The 21371-nt window shown below is 40.7% G+C and overlaps 1 long non-coding RNA gene across 10 annotated transcripts in view; it reads right to left on the bottom strand.

Moving 5' to 3' along the window:
- LOC145519767 (uncharacterized) overlaps positions 1-21371 on the bottom strand; it is a 67614-nt gene that overhangs the window by 24456 nt on the left and 21787 nt on the right. For 3 of the 10 annotated variants that reach the window (XR_014063893.1, XR_014063895.1, XR_014063888.1), the window contains 2 exons: positions 21185-21260; positions 16955-17393 (listed from right to left, as the gene is read on the bottom strand). The exons of 1 other annotated variant lie outside the window; for it this stretch is intronic. This is a non-coding gene — a long non-coding RNA (uncharacterized LOC145519767). Of the gene's footprint in view, positions 1-3896; positions 5091-5122; positions 8502-16954; positions 17394-21184; positions 21261-21371 lie in introns of those variants that run through there. 6 more of the 10 variants (XR_014063891.1, XR_014063894.1, XR_014063885.1 and 3 more) reach the window with 5 other exon arrangements.

Genomic DNA, 21371 nt, shown 5'->3' with positions numbered 1-21371 from the left:
TTTATGCTTGTCTATCCTCCTTAACAAATTAAAAGTTAAGATTCTGCTTCCGTTAAAGACATGGTTTTTATAATCATGAGATGTAAGAGTGAAGATGAAGTGAATCATGAGATGAAGAGTTTGAGTCTTCATGCGGCTTATGAGACCTACTGTAGCATCAAGCAAACTCCTTTAAGCCAATATGCTAAGACAAAAATCTTTGAATATAGAAGTGATTTTTGTTTTGCTTTGTTTTTGTTTAAGGTAAAGGATGCTAAAAATCCCCATCAAGAAGGACAAGAGGACATAGTGGTTAGGAATACAGAATGCAGCGCCGAGATGCCCAGATAACTAACTAGTGGGTGCGTCTGTCCTTGCTTTAGTTTCCTTCTCTATGAAGTGGCGAACAGTATTCTTCCCTTCCTCACGGGTTTGCAGAAGAGCTAAATGAGTTGCTATGTTAAAGGTACTTAGAAGAGCTCTTGATACATAGTAAGTACCATAGTAAGTGCTAGCCATTATCATCACTTAAAAGAACATATACTGTGCCACAAACCAATGTTGACATAAAAAGGATCATACCTTTGAGTGTCTCAAGGTGAGTGGTGATGATGGTTTAATCACTAGGTCATGTCTGACTCTTTGTGACCCCATGGACTGTAGCCCGCCAGGCTCTTCTGTCCATGGGATTCTCCAGGCAAGAATACTGGAGTGGGTTGCCATTTTCTCCCCCGGGAGATCTTTCTGACCCAGGGATAGAACCCTCAGCTCCTGCATTGCAGGCAGATACTTTACCACTGAGTCACCAGGGAAGCCCTATCACAGTGAGGCGGCAAGTATAAAAGCACCCCAATCGGGAGGCAATAGGAACCAGGTTCAGAGAGTTGCAGCTGTGCTTTGGCCCCTTCTTGTGTGTTTCAGGACACAGACTCCAGTACTCCACAGACGTTCCAGCAGAGGCAAGTTGGTTTTCTGAAGAGAATATTGAGCCTCCCTCAGGTACCTATAGGAGAAGGGGGGATTGACTTCCATCTGAACAGCATGCTTTTTTAAGAGAAAGCTGGAATCTGTAGACCTGCTTGTGGAATTGGCAATAATATTGGATCTTCAGACACATGGTTATGTCAGAGTCATTCATTTCTTAATTCCTCCTTAGTTTTCACAATCATATTTTTAATCTTCACTGTAGAGCTTTTGCATACCTTTCATTAGATATAATCATAATTTGATTTTCTGAATGGCATTTTAGATAGGATCATTTAAAAACTTTCAGTGTTACTGGCACATATACAAAAATGAATGTTGTATAGTGACATCCTATCCAGCAAATTTACTGAGTTCATTTTTAAATTTAAATTTCTTAATTTTTAATTGGTTGGTGAATGCTTTATAATGTTGTGTTTCTGCCATATATCAACATGTGAATTCATTTTTTTTAAATTCTAATAATTTAGAATTATATCATTGTTCCATTTTTATGAGTTTCTCTTTTCTTACCTATTCCAATGTCTACAATCTCCAGTGCAATTTTATTAATAAACACAACTAGGCCTGAAGATTTCTTTCTGGGAGGTTTTAAAGCACAAGCTCAACTTAATTAGTAGAAAAGGAATTACTGAAATTAAATTTTTATTTGTTTCCTTTTTAGCCTTGGTAATTTGTATTTCCCAGGAATTTATTCATTTAAAGTTGACTGACATCAGTTCAGTCGCTCAGTTGTGCCTGACTCTTTGCAACCTCATGAACTGCAGCACGCCAGGCTTCCCTGTCCATCACCAACTCCCAGAGCTTGCTCAAACTTATGGCCTTTGAATCGGTGATGCCATCTGACATAAACTTTTTTACTGACATAAACTTTGTTTATTGCATCCTCTTAGCATTTTTTAAAATCTGAAGTATTTATAGTGTTATACCATGTTTTATTCCTAACACTGATAAGTTATAAATTTATTAGTTTTTTTAAAAGTAAAGGCTAGTACATTGTTTTGATCTTTTGTTTTATTTATTTTCTCTATTGTGGTAATATTTCCATTTTGTTAATTATTGTTCTTAAATTATTATTTTCTTCCCTCTATCTTATTTAGGCTTAATTTGCTGTTCTTTTCCTAATTTTTGAAGATGGATACTTATAAATATTCAGATTTCCTTTTGACACATGTTTTATGGATATAAAAATTTATTTTAAGTACCACTTATCTGCATCCTACTAATTATTACATGTCTTATTTTCTTTAGCATTCCTCTCAAAATACTTTCAAATTTTCATTATTTTGTCTGTCACTTATTTAGCAATTTGTTGTCTAATTTCAGGATTTTGAATTTTCTTGTTTTATCCTATTGCCTTATAGCTTAATTCCAATGTGGTTGGAGAACATATTCTGAATGAATTCAATACTCTAAAGTATTAGACCATGCTTTATCACCCAATAATAGGTCAGTTTTGATAAATGTCCTTTCTCAGAAATTTTTGTCATTTGAAAACAGCATCACATATATGTTCATCTGTAGTTCGTTTACTATTTTGAGCAGAACTTCTGCATCTATACTGATCCTTTGTCAGGCATATAACCTGCTTTGAAAATAATATGATTTCTATTACGATTGTGGCTGTGTCTCTCTTGACTCTTAGTTCTATCAATTTTTTGCCCTGAATATTTTGAAGCTATGTTTGAGAAGCATAGAAATTTTAAATGCATAAGTTTCCTTAATGGACTGATCCCACTGCAATCTGCAGTCATGGTTCTTGCCTCAGATTTTCCTCTCTGATGGGTCTTGATGGCTAATCTTTATCTTCTGGAAAGCACAAAACTATTCCAGGTTTTAGAGACGTTGTCCTACAATTTGTAGCCCTGACTAGGTGTGGCTTTGTTCCAGGGGAGCACAGGTCAAGTGTCAGGCTCTCTGATCCTTTAGTCATCAGTTCAGTTCAGTCTCTCAGTCGTATCTGACTCTTTGCGACCCATGGACTGCAGCACGCCGGGCCTCCCTGCCCATCACCAACTCCTGGAGCTTGCTCAAACTCATGGCCACGCAGTCGGTGATGCCATCCAACCGTCTCATCCTCTGCCCTCCCCTTCTCCTGCCTTCAGTCTTTCCCTTTAGTCATAGTGGCATCCTGAAACCTTGCATTTTGATGAATTAGTTTTCTTTCAAACATCATAAAATCGTCAGTCTCTGCTGATTTCTTTGTTTCCTGTTTACCACCTTCTGCCGCAGCAGTTTGGGTTCCCAGAAACATCCCTGACCCTACAGTTGGCAAATGCCTCAAGGAAACCTCTGCTGTAAAATGCTGGCTTACTTCCTGGTAGTAACCTCTTAGGCCCTGATTGATGCAGAAACTCTAAAATACCCTCGGGGGAGGATTTTATGTTTTAATTGATTTTTTTACTTGTCAGTGAAAATTGTGGTCTACTACAAGTCTCCCATCTGAGTCAGAAGCGAAAGTCTTAAGACCCAAACTTTTTTGAAAATCTGGAACTTTTGTGATGAAAAAAATGTGTTAGTTGTTCAGTCGTGTCTGACTCTTTGAGACCCTTTGGACTGTAGCCCACAGGGCTCCTCTGTCCAGGAAATTCTATAGTCTAGAATACTGCATTGAGTAGCCACGCCCTTCTCCAAGGGAATCTTCCCAACCTGGTAATCGAACCTGGGTCTCCCGCATGGCAGGCAGGCAGATTCTTTACCATCTGAGCGAGGAAAACCCCTTTGGGCTACAAAAAGAGAACAGTATCATTTCTACATGAGGATATCAGCAATCACACATTCATTATAGTAAAATAAAAAATTGTTGTGTGTTTAGCCACTCTGTTATCTTTTTTAAAGTTTCTGTTCAATGCTAAAATACTACTAAAGACGTAAAAGTACGGGTACTATTATAGGACTTGTCTCTTGTAGTTAATCTTTTCTCCACATAAATAGTATATGTAGTTTTGCATTTATTAGACCCATTGAATTTTAAAATTTTAACTCATTTTACAAAGCATATTGCTTTCAGGAAATGAACACACATAATACTGAACAAAACTCTCCAAAGGTTATTAAATGAGCATAAAACTTCAAAGGAAATTCACAAGAATCAATGAATGTTAAATGAGAGAACCGAATTGGACCTAGGCTATGCGTTATTTACAACAGAGCTAATTTGAAAAATGTGTATTTGAAATAGCATAGCAACTAGTCAAAACTAAAGACTGAATGGGTTTAACAATGAAGAAGGATGTTTATACACGGAGTTCAGCTTTTTCTCCAAGATGCTACCCAGACTCGAAGAAATTGCATTCAAGAGGATGTCTCTTGATCAGAACACCAATAGAGATGGTTATTTGCAAACCCAATCCACAGCAGTAGATGACTCATTTCCAATGTGCTGTAATTAGAAACACTACTTGTGTCGTGCACATTCCATTAGTCACCGGAACTTTCTTTTGTCCCAGTTCAGGCAATCTCTTGTGACCAGAGGCCTGCACACCAGTGCAGGAGACTTTTAATTAAAACTACAGATTGCAGTAATTGTGAAATGAAATATTAGTGGAATGAAACCCCATGAATTCCCTGAGCATGCCCACTTCAACAACTGTAAACACAGTGATTTCACAGTCTCATTCACCCTGGCCACGCTGCCAATCACGTGCATGCCTGCCCACTCACATCAGTCATGTTTGACTCTTTGGGACCTTATGGGCTGTAGCCCACCAGGTTCCTTTGTCATGGGATTCTCCAGGCAAGAATACTGGAGTGGGTTGCCATTCCCTTCTCCAGGGGATCCTCCCAATCCAGGGATCGAACCTGTGTCTCCTGTGTTGGCAGGCAGTTCTTTACCACTAGCATCATCTGCGAAGCCACAGATGGAAATCATTTACCTGGGATGGAGTGATGGCGGGAGAGTGTCCAGCCTCAGGAACTCCAGCAACATCACAAAATACCTGCATTCATGGTACAGTGACAACCAGTTATCTGCACAGGAGACGTGCACCAGGATGAAGAGAAAGCTTGCAGTCCATGGGGAGGAAGGCAGGCAGAAGAAGAGAAAGGGCTTAAGTTCCTGAGAAAGTCTTAAGGATCAGTCCCCAGCTGAAATGTGAGGCACAAACGGAATTTTGAATTTTTATTAGCTGCATAAAGAAAGCAAAAAATAGTAAAATTAACGTCAGTAATGTATTTTATTTAACCCAATAAGTCAAAATGTTTTTATCTCAACATGTAATCAATAAACCTTACTGATGTATTTTATGTAATTTCTTTATACTAAATTTTTACAATCTGGGGTCATTTACACTGACAGCACATCTCATTTTGGATGAGCCACTTTTCAGGGGCTCAATGGCCACATTTGGTTACCATCCCCCATCTGTGTGTATGTGTGTGTGTGTGTGTGTGTGTGTGTGTGTGCTCATTCACTCAGTTGTGTCCGACTCTTTGTGACCCCGTGGACTGTACCCCACCAGGCTCCTCTGTCCATGGGTTTCTCCAGGCAAGAATACTGGAGTAGGTTTCCATTTCCTTTTCTAGGGGATCTTTCTGACTCAGGGAACTAGCCTGCATTTCCTGTGTCTGCTGCTGCAGAAGGTGGATTCTTTACCCCTGAACTACCAGGGGAGCCCCAATCTCTCCCATGCTGAAAAGCATATATCTAAAGCCACATAATTTCTTTTAAAAAAATATAGATGTCAATAGATTGAAGCCTTTGGAAAAATAGCTAAGGACTATATCCAAGAAACACAACTAAGAAATTATAAATTATCCAACATTTTTTATAATTTCAACAAGCATGTTAATTTCCTGATTGCTAATACCTTTAACACATGAATCACTGTAAATATTTAAGTATGCAAAATAACACTATATATTGTTGATAACTAAACATATACTTAATTAAAGCTTGGAAATATGTGCATGAAGAATATACAGAAATTTCAAAATAGAGTTAGTTCTAGGAAGAGAGGGAAATATGTATTATGTGAGAAGCAAAAGCTGTAAAACTTTTAAAAGATCTTTTATCAAAAGAAACTATGTTGTATTTCACATTGCTTAATGTCATGAGTCTTTCATTAGAGTCCAGACAGCAGAGTTTATTTTTTCCATATGGAAATGTTTCTCTTATTAAGGCATAAAGTAAAACACCAGAAAATTCACATTTATCCATTGCCTTACTGGTGGCTCAGATGGTAAAGAATCCGTCCGCAACATGGGAGACCCAGGTTCGATCCCTGGGTCAGAAAGATCCCCTGGAAAAGGGATAGGTAACCCACTCCAGTATTCTTGCCTGGATAATCCTATGACAAAGGAGCCTGGCGGCTACAGTACATGGTGTCATAAAGAGTCAGACACGACAGAGTGACTAACACTTTCACTTTCTTAAAATCTGAAAATCAGAAGTTTCAAAAGAAAGACTTCACACATTCCATTAGGTGGCTATATGGATTCTCAGCAGAAACTGGAGAGTTCAGATACACTGAATGGAAGAGAAGCGCAAAGGTGCCGAAGACTTGCCCTAGCGACTGCAGATACGGCATCGCGACACCGCCCTTCACAGAGAACGCGTAGCACTGGGCCGCCTTGTCGCTTATCAGTACAACCCTGGGATCATTTTCTTCCTCAGGCCCCAAACACACTCTTGACAGCCCTGGAAGATTCTCATAGTCTGAACTAACGTAATTTGTCGTATTTCCAAGTGTGTTGATGCTCCCCTCGTGTGCAATTCATTCTCTGGGCAAAGTGTACTCTAAAAAGGCAGAGCGGTTTCTCAACACTAGCGTCTATTACCGGTTTGTTGTTAAGTGACCAAAAAGCTACAGATGATAAAGGATTAAGAGAGGATCACAGCGTTCCTCAAGGGGTGAGAAACCAGCTTTTAATATCCACCGCCTTTGCTCTTACTCACAGAAACAGGATTGCATATATGTAAGTTGCCTTTGCAAATCGTTCTCTTGGTAAGCATCTTTTTGTTTGTCTTTGTTTTGGGGCCAGCATACAGCTTGCGGGATCTTAGTTCCTGGACTAGGGTTCTAACCCAGGTCCCTGGCAGTGAAAGCATGAAGCCCTAACCACTGGACACCAGGGAATTCCTGCTAAGCCTCTTTTCAATATTATCAGGAATACCCGAGTAGGTACTAGCCATGTTTCCTTTATAAAAATCAGTGCTGAATGCTCAGACCCTCTTTTCTCTCACTCCATCTTAGACAGGGGGCATCTTCAACACTTCGGTACTGAAAAACTGTATAAAAGTAGTTTTCAAACTCAAGAGGTAGATGGGAAGAAGGTGTTGTCATTAACTTTAAGAACTAAAACCCTTAGGAATGTGGGCATTTGTTTACTTATATTCAGAGACACTGAAAAGTCATTCTGCTAAATGATTCAATAATAGTGATCAAAGTTTTCATAAATCAAGTAAATAATTTCCTGCATTTTAGGTCTTTTGGCATCGTAACCCACCTTTCCCAGTAACAATTTATCAGCTAAAGTATCCCTGTGTTCTCTCTCCTTATTATGACTGTCCATCAGGGGAGACAGGCTGAGTATCAGTATAGAAACAGTAATGGCAGAAAAGACAAAAGGCACAACATTCAGATGGAGGGTGGAAGACATGTGCTGGTAAATTGCAGGATATCGACATGATTGCCTCCTCTCATCTTTTACCTGAAGAATTTATAATTTTTTTCTGTGGAACAAAGTGGAACAAACAATTAGATCACTTTGTGCAATTTCTGCTCAAGAAAAGGAAAGCTCTCCTATTTTCTTCTCTATCATCCAAGTCCCCTTCAGGTGGCATGAATAAAAATATCTACAGTAATCATACACACTTGCATAACTCAACAAAGCTATGAGCCATGCCAGGCAGGCTGGACGGGATCTAGTGAAGAGCTCTGACAAAACGTGGTCCACTGGATGTGGGAATGATGAACCACTCCAGTAATCTTGCTGCAAGAACTCCATGGAGAGTATGAAAAGGCAAAAAGGTCGTATTTCAGGAGATAGTGGAAGACGGAGGAGCCTGGCGGGCTGCTGTCCATGGGTTCACGAAGAGCAGAACATGACTTAGTGACTGAACAACAACAACAAAACCACACATGCAGGGGGGTTTGAGTCTCTCAAAAGAAGCCCCTACTTGCCCAAAGAAATACTAAATCTAAACTCATCCCAGAGATGAAGAGAGAAAGAAAAAGAAGAAAGGAAGAAATAAAGAAAACTGCACATCACCTAAAAGCAACACTTACCTTGGGACATCTTGGAAACTTAAGAAGTATAAACAAAACTAAACATGCCTGGAGTAGACCAAGCGAGGCCAGATGGAGCTCAAAATGGTAGGAGGAGCTGCTAGGCACATCGAAGGAAGAACGTTTGAAATTAGTATTGGAAATGTTTAACTGTCAATGAGATAGAGTTCATGGGGAGCAGTTTTCCAGGAATAAATCAATCAGGATATGCTTCCCTTTGTGGATCTGAGGCATCAGTTCAGTTCAGTTCAGCTGCTCAGTCGTGTCCTGCTCTTTGCGACCCCATGGACTGCAGCACGCCAGGCCTCCCTGAGGGACAATCATAATAAGGAGTGATAGCACAAGGATACTTTAGTTCATAAATTGTTACTAGGAAAGATTGGTTATGATGCCGAAAGACCTAAAATGCGGGAAATTATTTACTTGATTTATGAAAACTATTATTGAGTCATTAAGTTATTTCAAAACCAGACAGCATCAGTATTTCCAAAACCAGACAGCAACGGGGATAGATAAGGACTCATCTTTTTCCCCCTTTTGGCTTGCCCCCATGAATCTGCAGGTAGAATCGATAAAATGACCTTTGAGTATTTTATAAGCAATAGCTAAACGGCTGCACTCTCCCTTGTTGATTTTCATATCAGAGTTTCTTCCTCTTTGTTTTCTCAGCACTTCCCATGAGAATGGCAGATGCAAGAATGACCTCCCATGGAGTGTTATCCATTTTATATTCAGCTAAATGAATAGGAGGCAGTGTTTGTCTCATTTCTTTTATTGCATTCAAAATGCACTTTTCAATTAAGGAGATGGAATGTGGAGGAAGGTTTCTTTTCAATTGGAGGTCAGTTAATGTTCCTATTTCAGAAGATTGTACAGTGTTTTAGAAGAGAGCAAAGCCAGTATGATCAGTAATAAGATAGAAAACAATTAACTGGTGCGCTAACAAACCAATAGTCACAGTAAGCTGCTTTTGTAGAAAGCTCATGGAAATAATTGATTTAAGGAAATGCAACTGTCAGCAATTAAAACTGTGTGATTCTTTTGTCTGGACTTCCAGCTGAGGAACAATTTACATCAACAAACTAATTATTATTTTTTCTTGAGTTTTTAACAAATTTATCTATTAATTTATGGGTGTGCTAAAAACCACCAAATGGAAACTTGTGTGAAGCAAAAATATTGATCTCTGTTTTGAAGGCAGCAAGTGCACTCTGGGGAGTGAGAATGAAAACAGTGCAAAGGCAACTGTCAGGAGCCTCCCAGGGTCAAAGCTAAGAGTGCAGTTCAGGGCCATTCTGGCTGTGAGAGATTTTCCACTTAGGTGCTATTAGGATTCCTGCATGTCTCAACATTGTAGGATTGTAGAGAAATCCATCCCACTCCCTTAAGATTAGACCTCTTGAAAGAAGACAGAAGAGTTGTGTTTGGTATGTGTCACTCATGACACAAAATGACTAAAGCATTATTTATGTCTGAAGAATGATGTGTGTGTGTGTGTTAAAGATTTCTGGACAATTATTTAGATATGCAATGAGTAAAACAAAATAATTGGATATAATCTCTGTCTCCCTACCCACATTTCAGAAAGGCAACGATGGACAAGCTGTCCATTGTTCACCCTCTGTCATGTCCAGTTCTCTGCAACCCCATGGACTGCAGCACGCCAGACTTCCTTCTCCTTCACTGTCTCTAGGAGTTTGCTCAAATTCATGTCCATTGAGTTGGTGATGCCATCCAACTGTCTTGTCCTCCGTCCCTGCCTTCTCCTCCTCCCCCTTCAATCTTTCCTACATCAAGGTCTTTTTCAGTGAGTTGGCTCTTCACATCAAGTGGCCAAAGTATTGGAGCTTCAGCTTCAGCATCAGTCCTTCCAATGAATATTCAGGACTGATTTCCTTTAGGATTGACTGGTTTGATATCCTTGCAGTCCAAAGGACTTCAAGAGTTTTGAAGTCAATTGTCTTCTCCAGAGCCACAATTTGAAAGCATCAATTCTTCAGTGCTCAGCCTTCTTTATGGTTCAACTCTCACATCCAGACATGACTACTTGAAAAATCGTAGCTTTGACTATATGGACCTTTGTCAACAAACTGATGTCACTGCTTTTTAATAGGCAGTCTAGGTTTGTCATAGCTTTTCTTGCAAAGAGAAAGTGTCTTTTAATTTCATGGCTGCAGTCACTGTCCATAGTGATTTTGGAGCCCAAGAAGATAAAATCTGCCACGGTTTTTGCTTTTTCCCTCATCTATTTGCCATGAAGTGATTGGACCAGATGCCATGATCTTAATATTTTGAATGCTGAATTTTAAAACAGCTTTTTCACTCTCCTCTTTCACCCTCATCAAGAGGCTCTTTAGTTCCCCTTCGCTTTCTACCATTAGGGTAGTATCATCTGCATATCTGAGATTGTTGATATTTCTCCCAAGAGAAAAGAGACAGTCTACATGGGAGGATCTTGGGAGCAATCTGGTCCTAGGGGTATGTAAGGGAACTTTGGTGACAGCACCATTTGCATGATATATACATACATTTACCCAGATTATCTGTTTGTTTGGGGTGGCTTGGGGGTGAAGAGGTTCTTTACCAATGTTTCATGTCAACCACTCACAGAAATCTAAAATTGACTATTTTAGAATTGACAGTGATCTTCATAATCTAATCTCAATTTCTGGATAGCCAAGGTCCCAAGAATCAAGCCATCTAGAAGCAGACTGGGTCTTAACTCCAGGCGTTGTGCCCTACCTTAGGGTCCTCCTCACATAGCCCTGCTGGGCTTTACCTCCACCCTCTGTCTCGTATCTGTACTCTCTCTAGGTGTTTTAGACCAAAGTTGCAGCCTTGTAGTAACTGGGCCCTGTCCTAATGCCCATGAGCATATTGGGTCCATGCCAAATGGTCTCGACAGGACCCAGATCAGGGACCTATGGCATGGACCAGATAGCTTATGGACCACATCTCTGCTAGCCAGGTGACAAAGAGAGTGAGTGTGAATGGAAGGTGTGGTCACCTTTGTATGAGTCATAATTTTATTTTGCAGGAAACAGTCAGTATTTCTCTAGGAGGGGTTACATAATTGGTAGACTCAGTACAAAGTGGAAATGAGGAATCCATAGTTCAAAAGGCTGGAAAAAAATCTGTGAAAATTCCTAAAACATAAACTTTTGTCCTTTCCTCAGTGACCTCTCTGGAATAGCTGTGATGTTCGTTTTGCTTGTTTTTAATGACATTAAAAGTAAAATTACTAACACAGACTTTACCATTTATCTTTACATCACACAGTGTCTGTTTTAATTGCAAGTAAAAACTTGTTTAATAGGAATTATCAAAATTCACATTCTATGCATTTCATAGTATGTACCTACATACGGAATATAGTTTGTTCTTACCAGAACAGAGGAAATGCTTCATGAAATGAACTCAACTGTATTTAATCTACGTTTTACTATAAGCACTTTCTACCACACTCTGCATTCAGTGAGGGCAGAGAAAGGGAAGAATTATGGATTCCCTTTTCTTTTTCTCTTATGTCATTATTTGCAGTTTTAGTGGTTGGTTAACACAGGAAACCAATGCTAGTAGGAAGGAATATGTCAGATTTCTTTGGCTGTTCTTTTTCATAGAATGCCATTGTCTTCTTTTTTTTAATTCATCAGATTGTATACTTTATTTATGATTCATTTTTTAAACTTTTCCAGCCACAGTGTGTGGCATGTGGGCTTAGTTCCCTGACAAGGGATTGAACCCACACTCCCTGTGCTGGAAGCGAGGAGTCATAACCGCTGGACCCTCCAGGGAAGTCCTCACCACTGCCTTCCTTTTGTTTTCAAAAACAAGTTCTGGCTCAAAAGAAAAGCATGGTTCCTAGGAGCCATCAGCGCTTCTTACACATTCACGGACTTCAAGGCTGACCTGGTACTTATTCGGGTTCTCTCTGAACCCCCACCGGTAGTGAGGCCACAGTAATTCTTACACCAAGATACAAATGCTATATGCGAACGGAGGACTGGGTCAGGAAGGACACACACATATTGCATGCATTTCCTCTGTTCATACACAAAACACAAGTTCAAAGACAAAACTGTTAGGACTTTCAGACGGCAGCAGTGACACCCTGCTGAACATTTGTGGGGGGAGGGGCAGGGGGGCTGGGCTGCTGCGCGTGTCACACACCCTCGAGGCCAGGTCTGACCTTGCTGCGCCCTGCGGGCAGGCTGTGTCTAAAGCTCCAAACAGAACTTAGAAATCGTGTGTCTTCAGTGGTGATTCAGAGCCGGTCTCTACAAACCAAGTTAAGTGGCTGGATCTCGGGGAAACAGCACGTGAAGGCCCGGTGTGCGGTCATCCTGCCCAGCCGTTTCATGAATAGGCGCTAATATGTCCTCTCGTATCAAAGTGTTAAAATATAATTAGTCTCAGAGTCACCTCTTTTGGGAAGAGACCCTAAAGATCAAATCCCACTTGCTTTGGCAGATTAGGGAGCCCAAGGTAATCAAAAGCTTCGCCCAAGGTCTCAGATTCGTTAGTGATGGATGAGAGAAGCCTCCTTCAATGACCTGGTCCACACCTCACTTTCTACTTTAGGGAATCCCTGTATTGGATCAGTGAAGGGTTACAAATGGTCTCAAGGAGGTGATAAATGTCTGACAACAAAATGATCTTTGGCCTTTGGTTCTGTGAAAATTAAAGTTGAACAGTAAACTATGTAAACCATCCTGGAGAAGGAAATGACAGCCTGCTCCAGTATTCTTGCCTGGGAAATCCCAGTGACAGAGGAGCCTGGGGGGCTACTGTCCATGGGGTAGCAAAGAGTCAGACATGACTTGGAAAGTTAAACAACAACAAATGTAAACCATCCAATTTAGAAATAAAGTAATTCTCTTAAAATTAGCTTGTGTGGTCATCTTAAAGGAAACTACGAAAATCTGTTCCTTTAGTGTTTTAGTTTCTTTATATTCTTTTAATATTGCATCTTCCTATGATAATGTTTTATATTTGCATTATTTTAGATTTTAAAAGGAAGTGCAGAAGGCAGACACAGTGAAATTTTTCTAGGAGAAAGTTTGTCAATAACTCTAGAAAGGAAGGAGTTTTTGGTTTGTTTGTTGCTAATATAATCCTTTGTGTTGGGTCAGGAGATTTATCCTAGTAATTAAGAATCATAAGCTGGTTGAACTGAACAAATACTCAACTAAAAAAAAAAGCCCGTATGTATCTAAATATTTACTGTCAGTGTGAAATCCATAGGGTACTGATTAAAATCTAAACATGAGCAAGAAGAAAGTTCAGAATCTCAGTGCTCAAGATTGCAAAAAATAATAAACTTATGCAAAAGAATGTTAGAAAAAACATCCTTTTCTGTTCTTGTACAATAAATCAAGTATTCTAAAACAAAGCAGCTGTTAACTTGAATGGGAATAGCCCAGCAGAGTGAAATGGAGATCAGACTTAAGACTGAAGCTGTGTAGAATAAATCAAAAAGTTGATCCTGTAACACACTGTTAGGACACAAGGAAGTTTTGAAATAAGAAATTTGAGTGACTTTATTTTTTTCAGATAGAGATATGGATTTTCCAGCTGTCTACTCCCACTCAAATCTAGTGCAAAACATTTCCCTTCCACCTTTTCAAGAGGGCCAAGAAATCTTCCTGTCAAGGGAACATATGTTTCCTGAGATGCTGGGGCCCTGAGAACAGTGGGGAGAGGTGGGATGCTCTTGTTCTCAGACGACAGAGAGAAATGTCTTCTGATGACCCATGTGGTCTGTGTGAGCAGTGGCTCATAGAACACTCATCCGTGCATGCCTGCTAAGTCACTTCAGTTGTGTTCAGCTCTTTGTGACCCCATGGACTGTAGCCTACCTTACTCCTCTGTCCATGGGGATTCCCCAAGCAAGAATACGGGAGTGGGTTGCTGTGCCATCCTCCAGAGGATCTTCCAGACTCAGGGATCAAACCCTTCTCTTACATCTCCTTCATTGGCATGTGGGCTCTTTACTAGTGATGCCACCTGCAAAGTCCAATGGAGGACTCATACTTAGAGCAAATGGAAGACAAGTCAAAACAGTTCCTCCGTGTGTGTGGTGCTATGTGTCTACTTGAATGGCAAGTCACAGGCTACAGGTGTTGGCTTCGTTCCATTGGCATTTTTTTTGTCACAAGAGTTCTTTGCATGCTAGACAGCATATTAAAAAGCAGAGACATTACTTTGCCAACAAAGGTTCATCTAGTCAAAGCTATGGTTTTTCCAGTGGTCATGTATGGATGTAAGAGTTGGACTATAAAGAAAGCTGAGCGCAAAGAATTGATGCTTTTGGACTGTGCTGTTGGAGAAGACTCTTGAGAGTCCCTTGGACTGCAAGGAGACCAAACCAGTCCATCCTAAAGAAGATCAGTCCTGAATATTCATTGAAAGGACTGGTGCTGAAGCTGAAACTCCAATACTTTGGCCACCTGATGTGAAGAACTGACTCACTGGAAAAGACCTTGATGCTGGGAAAGATTGAAGGCAGGAGGAGAAGGGGCAACAGAGGATGAGATGGTTGGATGACATCACTGACTTGATGGACATGAGTTTGAGCAAGCTCCGGGAGCTGGTGATGGACAGGGAGGCCGGATGTGCTGCAGTCCATAGAGTTGCAAAGAGTCAGACACGACTGAGCAACTGAACTGAACTGATATCCACCTGTGCCCTGGGGAAGGTGCTGCACCATATTCCTCAAGATGGTATCCTAACCCAATTACCTTCCCAAGTCAAAGAAGAGAATGCAGGAGAATGCATGTACCAAGAGGTGAAATAAAATCAGGCAAGTGAGTGCAGAGTTTCCCTGTTGTGGTAAGAACTCATGCAGGGACCAGCCCTGAAATACGAGTGTGTGGTTTCTGTGGCCCCACAGGAAAGTTAAATGCTCTTCTGTGTAACATTGTGATTGCATACTGTAAAGATGAGTGGTAAAATTCATGTTAATGCTTTCAAATATTTTTTTCACTTGGAATGTCATCAGATAGCATATAAAAAAGCATCAGACATTTTGAGACTACAGAGTGAAGGAAAAAGCATTGCATTTTAGGACCTGACCTGGTACATTTTCCTGAGTCTTAAATGGGAGTCTCCACTGGTAGCTCAGATGGTAAAGCATCTGCCTACAATGCAGGAGACCTGGGTTCGATCCCTGTGTGGGGAAGATACCCTGGAGAAGGAAATGGCAACCCACTCCAGCATTCTTGCCTGGATAACCCCATGGACTGAGGATCCTGGTAGGCTACAGTCCATGAGGCCCGCAAAGAGTCGGACATGACTGAGCAACTTCACTTTCACTTTCCACAAATGATATGAGTGGCCCTGGTTGGAATCACTGATGAGATGCTGAGGCAGAAGAGGAGTTAGCCTGTGGTAGGTGATTTAAAGAATGCACTGAAGAATTGATACAGCTGCTGGGAATGATACAACAGCTATAGAGCAAAGTAGCATAAAATAGTACCACGGGGACTGGAACCCCGAGCTGATCAGGGAAGGACCGGACTGCAGCTATACTCAGTGCCCTGTCCTGTTGGAGAGGGGAGATGGGGGGATGGAAGAGAGGGTAGAAAAAGACGTGGGATCACCAAGAAGGCTGCAATCACGTGACTCAGTGTTACAACTTCAGCGTAGCCTGCAGAGGGGTAGGTGTGCATGGTGAAGGGGGCCATGTCCTACAAGGAAATAGAGGAGGCAAGGGTGTGGATTCGTCCTTAGCCTGCAAACGAGGGCAAGAAGGGGTGTTTTCCTGTGACCTCAGTCCTTCTGACGTCCATGGGGTAGAACCAGAGTGTTGAATGCAGACAGCTGCTGAAGGAAGGAGACTGATCGCCTATCGGGAACTCTCTAAAGGGTGACCTCCTCCACAGATGCAAACAAGTCCCTAGACCTGACTCACCCTAAGTCTTGCTCTAGAAGTCAGAGGTCCTTACAGAAATATGTCCTGCGCCTTTCTAATTCCACACAATCCACTTAAGCTACTTGTCCCCAAAATTTCTTTGCCAACTCAAATTCTACATTTCTTTGGCATAGTTCACAGTTCACAGCTTCCACAAACCCTTTCCATGGTTATGTCTTCTCATTCTTTATTCTTTCAACCTTTCCACAGACGTCTCTATCTCCTTTATTTGAAATTCTCTCCACACATAAATGTATAGAATGGATTCTGAGGACAGAATTATATCATCTTTGAAGTGAAAATGCCCTTTAGTCTGCAGTCAAACTGTGGCCTGGTATGTAAATCAATTTGCAAAATCCCAGTTACCTTCATCCAGCCGCTCATTCACTCACTAATTCATTTGTTCAGATTCTGCTTGAATATTCTGGTAAGCCATTTATTCATTTTCAAATAAACTTCACTGAATGATCACTGTGACCCAATGTGTGAGAATATAAAAGACAAGACAAAACTACTATCCTCAAGAAACTTGTAGCCTAGTGATAGAAACACACAAGTCAACAATTTCAGTGCAATAGGCTGAGACACACGTTATAAAGTTTGCATTATTCCCAATGTTGATATCAAGTGTTGACAACAGAGAGAAGCACTTATCAGGGACTCCATTTTGATGTAAACTCATCTGAATGTTGGTGTCTCTCTATGGCGAACACCCAACATAATAATGTATCAATCCATCAAACCAACTTCCTGCTACCTTTATGAAAAAAAAAAGTAACACGAAGATAATATAAAATCCAACCATACAATGTGAGAAAGATATTATCATATAATAATATATTGGGCAACATAGTTCAAGATTATTTTTAATTTCTCAAGAGGGGATTAAAGATAAAATTTAGCACTTGAGCACTTCCCGGTAATTAAATTTCTTCAAGGAGGTCATGGTCTCATTACTACTGTACGAGGCAGCCCATTCAGTCATGGCAGCCTTAATTGTGAGAACATCCTTCTCCCCTAGAATAAATTGAAGTCAGTTCTCTATGATTTTCCCCACTGATACCAGTCCTGCCCTCTGGAACTCTCAGAATGATTCTAATCCATCTTCCATGCGGCACTCCTTAAGTATCTCAGGGCAGTGGTCATCTTCTCGCTTGTTCTTCTCGAAGTCTCGTTACCACAATCGGTCCTGTACATCAACACGTTTAGTTCATTGATCAAACAGAAACTTGGCCCTGAATATCCTTAACCCAACGATGTCCTATGAAACGCTGCGCTTCACTCTACATCTGTTAAAGCAAATGAACAGTATCACTCTTAGGTTAGGCAACCTCATATCTCCATCAAGGTCAGGACAGGTAAGACTCTAATGCTCTTCTACTCATCCTGCTCTTTGACCTCTGGGTTCCAAAGCCACGAGAATAAATGTCTGTTGTTTGTGAACTATGCAATCTATAGTGTTTTGTTATAGGAGCTTAAAGGGCTGAACTAAGAACGCAGATTTGAAGCTCCATCTTTGACATCAAAAGCACAAACTAAACAGGACAGTCAGTCTGCTCATTAATTTGAATTTTTTAAACATTTTCCTTGTTATTTAGTCTGACTGCTTCAACTCATGTCAGCTTTGCTTCAGTCATAACCTATTCTGGCCATTTTCAACTAATCATAGTAGGAGGGCAGGTCTGCACACACAAAAATTTGGGAATTTGACAAAAAAAACACAAACCTTAAAGAATCAATTGAAAATGCATGACCCTCCACTTGGATGAGGGCTTTGGGATGATGGTTCCTTCAGCTCAAATGAAATAAACATATCCATGATCAGTGAGCAACTGGCAGTTTCCAGAAAAAGAAGTGGGATTTCTGAGAAAAGTTATTCTACTGGGATGTATACACAAATGATGTTGACAAATGGACTTGGGGCTTTTTCTACACTTGAGATTTTCTCATGATGGGAGAAATGAGACAGAGTTGCCTGAGGTGAGAAAGAACTGAGCAGAGGGCCAATTCTCAACAGAGAAATGGAGAACCAAGAGAAAAGGAGAAAGGGTTTAAAAACGAGACTGAACAGGAGGGAAAGAAAGAGCCCCATGGTCTGTGCGTGGAGCAGGCCTTTCAGGTTCTGAGCCCAGACTATCCGAGCAGATGTGGTTAAAGAGGCCCCTGGGGATCACTTCCCCACGTGTGTCTTCCTTTGATATAATAAATTGTGAGTAAGGAGAGCAAGAGACCTTAACCAAGAATTTTTGGAGGTAGAAAACCAAGAATATCTAACCATTTAGTTTGTTTTCTGGCCTAGGGGGAAAAAAAATAACATTCTCACAAGTAAAAATGTAGGCAAATATCTCTCCAGACACCAATGCAAACAAGAAAATAACAGAAGAGCCCCAAGCTTAAGAACCAGACTTCATGGAAAAACTAAAGAATGTATAAATCAAATGTGATATTTTTTCACCCATATCGCCTTAATTTTAAGAGACTCTGTAGCATAACAGCTTTGCTTTGCAAGAACCAAAGACATGAAATAGGTTATTAATGGGTGCCTGGGGACTTTACATGAGTTTAAATCCTCCTTTCAACTTCCAACCCAACACAAAATAGCTTGTTACTGACTCTTCTTTTTCTAGATTATATCCATCCCTACTGTGTTAGGGCTTTCCTGGTATCTCAGACAGCAAAGAATCTACCTGCAGTGCAGGAGACCCAGGTTTGATCCCTGGGTTGGGAAGATCCCCTGGAGAAGAGAATGGCAATCCACTCCAGTATTCTTTCCTGGAGAATTCCATGGACAGAGGAACCTGGCAGGCCCCAGTCCATGGGATCACAAAGAGTTGGATACGACTGAGTGACTAATACTACAATGTTATTTTTTCAACAAACTGTTTAACAATTCATCTCTTACTGACACACAAACCACTGTAAGGAAATTCATCAGTAATAAGTGCTTTAAATCATCAGTTAAGAAGATATTGCAACTATTCGAAAACATGGACCCCAGTGTTCACTATTTACAGTGCTATTGTGAACAACAGTGCTACTAAAATAACAAGACATGGAAGCAACCTGTGTCCATCAACAGAGGAACAGATAAATAAGATGTGGCAAGATATACAATGGAATATTATTCAACCATAAAAAAGATCGAAACAATGCCATTTGAAGCAACATAAGTGGACATATAGATTATTATACTAAGTGAAATAAATCAAAGACAAATGTCATGACATCACCTATAGGTTTATATATGCAGAATCTAAAAAGGTGATAACAATGAACTTATTTACAAAATGAAACAGACTTAAAGACTGTAAACAAACTTGTGGCACCAAAGGGGAAGGGATAAGTTAAGAGTTTAGGGTTAACATATACACACTACTATACATAAAATAGATAATCATCAAGTACCTACTATATAGCAAAGGGAATCCTATTCAATAGTCTGTAATAACATATATGGAAAAAGAAGCTGAAAAATAATGGATATATGTATATGTATACCTGAATCACTTTGCTGTACACCTGGAACTAATACAACATTGTAAATCAACTGTACTACAACATTAAATAAACACCACTGTGTCATATTGTATTTCTTATACCTGTAAGGAGTTAACCTCAGTGTAACCAATACTACAGGTATGTAAAAATCCATGTATATCCCAAGGTATAATCTATTAGGTTGGCCAAAAAGTTTTTGTTTTTCAGGAACATTTTAGATTATATCTTGAATAAATACAGCAAATATGGCCCTATATACCTAAACATTCACTTGGTGATCTCTACAAAGATTCTTGGTTATGTTTGTTGTATCCTGGCTCAACTTTTTCCTGGGTAACTGGAAGAACCACTTAACTGTGATCTCCTTTATTCCTATCTTGACCCCATAGTGAACTTCCTGGAGCAAAAACCCAATCAGGGCATATCTTTTCTTAAAGTTTTTCATTGTTGTTGTAGTTGCTAAGTCATGTCGGACTCTTTGTGACCCTGTGAACTGCAGCATTCCAGGCTTCCCTGTACTTCACCATCTCCCGGAGTTTGCTCAAATTTGTGTCCATTGAGTCAGTGATGCCATCCAACCATCTCATCCTCTGTTGCCCCCTTTTCCTCCTGCCCTCAATCCTTCCCAGCATCCAGGTCTTTTCCAATGAGTCGGCTCTACGGATCAGGTGGCCAAAATATTGGGGCTTCAGCTTCAGGATCAATTCATCCAATGAATATTCAGGGTTGGTTTCCTTTAGGACTGACTGATTTGTCAATCTCCTGGGTGTCCAAGGGACTCTCAAGAATCTTATCTAGCACCACAATTCAAAAGTATCAATTCTTTGGCACTCAGCCTTCTTTATGGTCCAACTCTCACTTCTATACATGACTACTAGAAAAACCATAGCTTTGACTCTATGGACCTTTACTGGCAAAGTGATGTCTCTGCTTTTTAATATGCTGCCTAGGTTTGTCATAACTTTTCTTCCAAGAAGTAACTGTCTTTTAATTTCATGGCTGCAGTCTGTCATTGACAGAGACTAAAATCCATACTTGTGTGATCAGGAATCTGTGAAGATCATTAGCTGAGAAGTGACCCCAATAGCCTACACCAGTTATGTACGGACATCTTCATCCGACCCTTCAACCTCACTGTCGACAGCTTTCCTCTGGCTGCCTCTTCTTGTTGGGTCTTTGAAAAGCCAAGCTGCGAATCCCATCAGGACTGTAGCCAGAATGCTCTATCCCAGGCCTCACCAGAATCCAATCCAAATGCCACCTCCTCCAGGAAGTCTTCCCTGATCATCCTACCCAAAGCAGTTCCCTGCTCCCAGCCAGCGTCACTGGTGTAGGAGCGGCCCAGTGAGGGCGCCCGGCGCTCAGAAGGCCCTGCACTCAGTTTGTGCTCTGTCTGATCATCTTCAAATCTGTCACAACTTTGAACAAAGGCTCTACATTGCTTTTTTTTTTTTTTTTAATATTGACTCTGCAAGCTTTGCTGCCAGTTTTTCCCTCGCTCCAGACTGCATCGTCCTGTTCGGTTTTCTCCGTGGCACTTCCATTATTCAAAGTGATCCCTTTTGTTAATCTGTTTACTGACCTTTCCCCTCCGGACAATGTGAGCTCCAGCAGGGCAGGAACCTCGCCAGCCTGGCTCACCACCGCGTCTCCGGACCCTGGAACAGGGCCAGGCAGAGGGTGAGTCTCAGAAGCACATGGTGAATTAATGACCAAGGCAGAGCACTAAAAATACAGCCGGGAGTGCAAAGCACACGGAGAGGGGTTGA

The sequence above is a fragment of the Giraffa tippelskirchi genome, chromosome 9 (genome assembly GCF_054371585.1).
Source record: "Giraffa tippelskirchi isolate mGirTip1 chromosome 9, T2T-mGirTip1v1.2.pri, whole genome shotgun sequence".
Taxonomy (NCBI): Eukaryota; Metazoa; Chordata; class Mammalia; order Artiodactyla; family Giraffidae; genus Giraffa; species Giraffa tippelskirchi.
The sequence above is the reverse complement of the archived record's forward strand: the minus strand, read 5'-3'. Positions and strand labels throughout refer to the sequence as shown.